This window comes from Schistocerca cancellata, unplaced genomic scaffold (assembly GCF_023864275.1).
Source record: "Schistocerca cancellata isolate TAMUIC-IGC-003103 unplaced genomic scaffold, iqSchCanc2.1 HiC_scaffold_808, whole genome shotgun sequence".
Classification (NCBI taxonomy): domain Eukaryota; kingdom Metazoa; phylum Arthropoda; class Insecta; order Orthoptera; family Acrididae; genus Schistocerca; species Schistocerca cancellata.
In genome coordinates, this window is record NW_026046819.1 from 1,217,392 (window position 1) to 1,223,114 (window position 5,723).

A 5,723-nucleotide genomic window follows, 5' to 3' on the forward strand; every position below is an offset into this window, starting at 1 on the left:
TTATGCCCACACAAAAATTAGTTAATATTAACAAATGTCACATTATAGCTATAAGCTCCTAAGAAAAATGTTTACTTTTCGGAGTCCGAGGTAGAAGTTAAGAGGTTGAATCACTTTTAGTTTATGCTGCATGCCGTTCTGAGAAATAAACGTATCTCGAAAAAAAAAGTGTTCAAAGTTTAGCGAAAACTTTTAGTTATATTATTACTTCGATTTGCATGAACTGAGTGTTACATATATATTTTTAATGTTGCTGAACAGGAAGCTGAAGTCAGATTTTCAATATTCAAAACGGCTAATTTAATACGGAGGGCACAGGATTATGTTTTGACCAATTTTTACCAAAAATGCATTTTCGTCATTTACGTTTAGTCTGCAATTCAAGTAGTGCTTATGAGCCCTACCTCTAGCTCGAATTGTTCCTACATAGCAATTCCCTGTTCTTATTGGCAGGAAAGGCCGATCTGTGTAACTTGGATATGCAGCACTCGTTATTCGTCAGTATTTACGGCGAGTATGTTTGCATGCATTCTGTAGTATGAATCGTTTTGAGCACGTGCGACATGGATACTCTTCAAATCACATTTAAGTGCCTGGCAGAAGGTTCATCGAATTACCTTCCGAATTGATAATTAATTGAAACCCTCAGATGCCGATAGGTGTTGTTGATACAACCTCGATGGGGACAGCTGAAAATATATGCCCCGACCGGGACTCGAACCCGGGATCTCCTGCTTACATGGCAGACGCTCTATCCATCTGAGCCACCGAGGACACAGATGAATAGCGCGACTGGAAGGACTTAACCCTTGCACGCTTCCCGTGAGACCCACATTCCCAACTGTCCACAATCAACATACGTAATGTACGTAATAGGTATTTGCCCATCCACTCATTACTCGGGCACACTAAGGTGACGATTCCCGTATAAGAGTTCGGGCAATCTTTGGGCATTCGCACAGACGAAGGTTAATGGCTGGGTAGCCTTTAACTACATATATGAAGATAGTAACTGTTCTCGAAGGAACAGATACCACTGATTACCGTGCAGCTTCTCTAGAATAAATGATAATTAATTGAAACCCTCAGCTGCCGACAGGTGTTGATATACCTCGATGGGGACAGCTGAAAATGTGTACCCCGAGGTACATCAACACCTGTCGGCAGCTGAGCGTTTCAATTAATTATCATTTATTCTAGAGAAGCTGCACGGTCATCAGTCGTACCTGTTCTTTCGAGAACAGTTACTATCTTCATATACCTTCACAATTCTCTATTACTCCAATCTCGTATAGCGCGCGGAAAGAACGAACACCTATATCTTTCCGTACGAGCTCTGATTTCCATTATTTTATCGAGGTGATCGTTTGTTCCTATGTAGGTCGTTGTCAACAAAATATTATCGCATTCGGAGGAGAAAGTTGGTGATTGGAATTTCGTCGCAACGAAAAACGCCTTTGTTTTAATGATACCCATCCCAAATCCTCTATCATTTCAGTGACACTCTCTCCCATATTTCGCGATATAACGTGCTGCCCTTCTTTGAACTTCGACAGTCCTATCTGGTAAGGATCCCACACGGCGCAACAATATTCTAAAAGCGGACAGACAAGCGTAGGGTAGGCCTTCTTCCTGAGCAAGCGTTTCCGACTCAAGAGTGTCCCATGGCAACCGTCCGTCTGTGGTAAGCTCCTGTGGGACCACACTGCTAAGGTCATCAGTACCTAGCCGGCCGGTGTGACCGTGCGGTTCTAGGCGCTTCAGTCTGGAACCGTGTGTCCGCTACGGTCGCAGGTTCGAATGCTGCCTCAGGTATGGATTTGTGTGGTGTCCTTAGGTTAGTTAGGTTTAAGTAGTTCTAAGTTCTAGGGGACTGATGACCTCAGAAGTTAAATATTCTGCGATTTACTTTACTCTGATATCCGTACAACATCCAGACAGTGCAGCAACTGAAACCTCACTATGTGCAGCAACATTATGAATTCGCTCTTCGGTTTCTGGCGCGGATCGAAGTTGGTGACTTTTAGCTGGGTAATATTCTGTACAGTGAAGAGGCTGATTTTACACTACAGGGTGCAGTGAATAGACAGACCTGCCGAATTTGGGGTACTGTTAAATCGCGTGTTGTGCATGAAGAGCCGTTGCACTGACCCTATGTGATGGTGTGAGGTGGATTCACAAGCATCTTTATTCTCCATCCGTTCTTCTTTGAAGATAATTCACCATAAAGACCTGTCAGGTGTACCGTGACGTCTGCACGTTATCGAGACCTCTCTGTACAGCATGTGAGTCCGCTTTGGACTTTCTGTTATGTACACGAACAGTAACGCTCTTGTCCTTGTGCCTCCTTTGGACTTAGATTTCTGAAGATGGAAGTAACTCCAAAACGCGTCATGCATACTTTGCATTTGATCCGGTGACCTCGCTGTTTGGTCCTCTCTTCCCAAATCAACCAATCATACTTTGCAACAACCAATAAAGTCATTCTTCACCTGCTGTGTGGGATTTTATGCTATCTGATCAGCAGACCTAAGCATATTAATAGAACTAGTATCGCCTGTGGTCAAAATCCGACCAATTGCGTCAAGGAATCTCATATGCGATGGATAATGTCATGTATCTTAAAGTGAAATTTTAGCCGCAGAACTGATCCCTGGCAAATGCTACGTTGCAGCTACGTGTGTCTATGAAACAGTTCTTTAATTTCTCTTTAATTATTCAAGCATTTAAAGGGAGTCTTTGATACACTACGTTGACAAATTAATTTTACCATTATGACAACACAATGTGAATGCCATTGTATCGTATAAGGTCATCTCAGACGCGAAATGATTTGCATTACAATATCTGCGTTGTAAATTCATCAAAGCGCAATTACAGTTCTCAAAATTATTTGTAATTATGTTCCATGCACATTTAATTGTATCTTTTAGAACCACAATAGAATTATCGTTACTGACATCTAACAAAAATTGTGTGTCTCTAGCTCTTCGTCTTTCAGCCCGACTCGTTAATGTTCTTTTTCGAGGCGTAGCCCAAAACAAGTACAGTTTCGTTACAATAGAGGACGTCGTAGCTACTCAAAATGCAGATACTGAAAATTAGGAACACACTACATTTGGTGGTGACGGCGGAAAATGAACACAGAGTTAGTTCCGTTTTCTCTTTGACCAAAGTAAGTGAAAAAACGACATTAATAAAGAACGTTTGCTGCACCCGACGACTTCGTTACTACGTTTCGTTTTCCACTGTTGACAACTTCAACGACATAGCAGCTTCGGTCCTGGAAGTTGGTAGCAGTGTCAGAGACAAAGGAAAAGTTTTCACAAGTGTGTGCTTCTATTTACCTATCCTAATGGTTATGGACACACATGATGGTTTCCATTTGTTCACATCTACGGCGAAGTTCCTTACCCGTTATGCAAGTTTGATTTGTCATATTGTATAATTAATTTTAAGAATCAGTACTTCAGTTTTCGATAAACACATGCGTTATCATTATGAATGTTCACATTGCTATTACTTTCGCGACGCAAAAACTGTGTCTGCCTAGCTCTGCGTCTTCCACTCTGACCCGTTAGCATTCTCCTTCTAGGCATACACTAAAACAAATATGGTTTCCGCATACTAAGGGAAATCGGAAGTCTTACATATTCAAAGTGAAGAAATTACAAATCCGGAACTTACTTCAAAGTTTCTGATAATGGCAGCAAACGATCACGTAATTACTTTTACACAAAACTAAGCGAAATAACGACGCCAATATACAATGCTATTTACAGACATCATCATTGACTTAGCAGTTGCCGCATTTTACATGCCAGATAAGCATGTTGTACTGCAAATCCATGTAAGCACGAAAGCCCCTAAAATACGATCTCACGAAATGTTGTCACTTTCATTTGTCAATTCTACTGTAGCACTTGATCTGTGCGCTAGGCAGAGGTTGGCAGCTCTACAGTTTTCAATTTTCAGGCATTGGAGATTTTAATGCGTGATAGAGAATGAAAGATTAGTGTTACGAATGTGAACGCTTCTATTTCCTTTTACGACTCTTAATGGCTTAATACAGAGATTATTTTTTCTTAGCGCACATCTATGGCAAAGTATCTTTCGAATCACATAAGGATCATTGTCCTCGTTGTTCGATTAATATACAAAATCTGTACTTCAATTTCCTTGTTCGCGTATTAAAATTATGACTTGACTTTTGTTACATCTTTGTTACTGACCACTCACCCTCGAAAACACTGTACATAGCTTACAGCGGGCTGGAACGTGGATGGTCAACTCTTGTCATTATTGGCGTATCTGCAAGCTACCAGATCATCTTCCACGGATTAATGTGGAGATTACAAAGTCGCACTCGAAACGTAATCTGCATCCAGCTATATTTTTAACGCTTCAGGGCCGTTTACCCGAGCTAAAAGTCAGGCGATATTTGTATCTATTCCCTGAAGGAACATGACGTTTCTTGTTTATTTATAGATTTATAATCTGAGATGTAATCAACTGCAAGCAAGCCCCACTGACTGACGCAAATGCCCCTTTCCAGACAAGATACCAAGATGAAATCTGTAAGTTTTAGTTTTGTTTGCCGATTTGAAACTTACTGACTGACGTAATTCTACATTTTAGTAGAAAACAGCCGTCTGAAAGAAAGAATTCTGTGGGAGATGAAAACAAAAAAAGAAACACATTAAGGCGAATTGAAACGAAAGCGAGACAGTTGGGAAAAAGTAAGGAAATTATTATTATTATTATTTCAAAAATAATCGCCATAATTGTTATTACGTTTATACAAGTATGCGACAAGACGGTAATGCCTCCATGGAAAAAATGTTTGCGGTGCCTACAGAACCATTACGATACTCAAGCGTGCGCCTCCTCGTCCGAAACAAATTGACGGCAACGAATGTCTTTCCGCTCTAAAAATATGGACGTCGCACGTGGGAGATTGCGACCGTATGCAGGATCTGTAAGCGCTCTTCACAGCGAAACTTCTGCAGCATAGTACTGTAAGTAGGCTGTTTCTGTTTTCTTATTGGCAACGCCACGTAGCACTGTGTATGAAAATCACTGGCTGTGCTGTGTGCAGTCTCTGGCTAGTTTGCATTGTTGTCTGCCATTGTAGTGTTGGGCAGCTGGATGTTAACAGCGCGTAGCGTGGCGCAGTTGGAGGTGAGCCGCCAGCAGTGGTGGATGTGGGGAGAGAAATAGCAGAGTTTAGAAATCTGTAAGACTGGATGTCATGAGCTGCTATATATATTATGAGTATTAAGGTAAATACATTGTTTGTTCTCTATTAAAATCTTTCATTTGCTAACTATGCCTATCAGTAGTTAGTGCCTTCTATAGTTTGAATCTTTTATTTAGCTGGCAGTAGTGGCGCTCGCTGTATTGCAGTAGTTCGAGTAACGAAGATTTTTGTGAGGTAAGTGATTTGTGAAACGTGTAGGTTAATGTTAGTCAGGGCCTTTCTTTTGTACTGGTTTTTGAAAGTCAGATTGCGTTGCGCTAAAAAAAAATATTGTGTGTCAGTTTAAGGACAGTCATGTATAATGTTTCTAAGGGGACGTATCATATGGCGCGCCTGCCAGGATACCTCACTGGAATCTTCAGATTTTTTTTTTGTAGTTTGTGTAATTAGTGTAGCTATTGTTTATTGCTAGCGCGTAATTGTAGAGAGAATCTCCTTTGTAGTTGCAGTCTTTCATTGTTGT

At 40.9% G+C, this 5,723-nt stretch overlaps 1 non-coding gene across 1 annotated transcript; it reads right to left on the reverse strand.

The window, feature by feature from the left end:
* Window positions 1–700: 700 nt before the first annotated feature.
* Trnat-ugu (transfer RNA threonine (anticodon UGU)) lies at window positions 701–774 on the reverse strand. Its single transcript has one exon. It is a non-coding gene; the product is annotated as a tRNA-Thr (tRNA).
* Window positions 775–5,723: the final 4,949 nt, after the last annotated feature.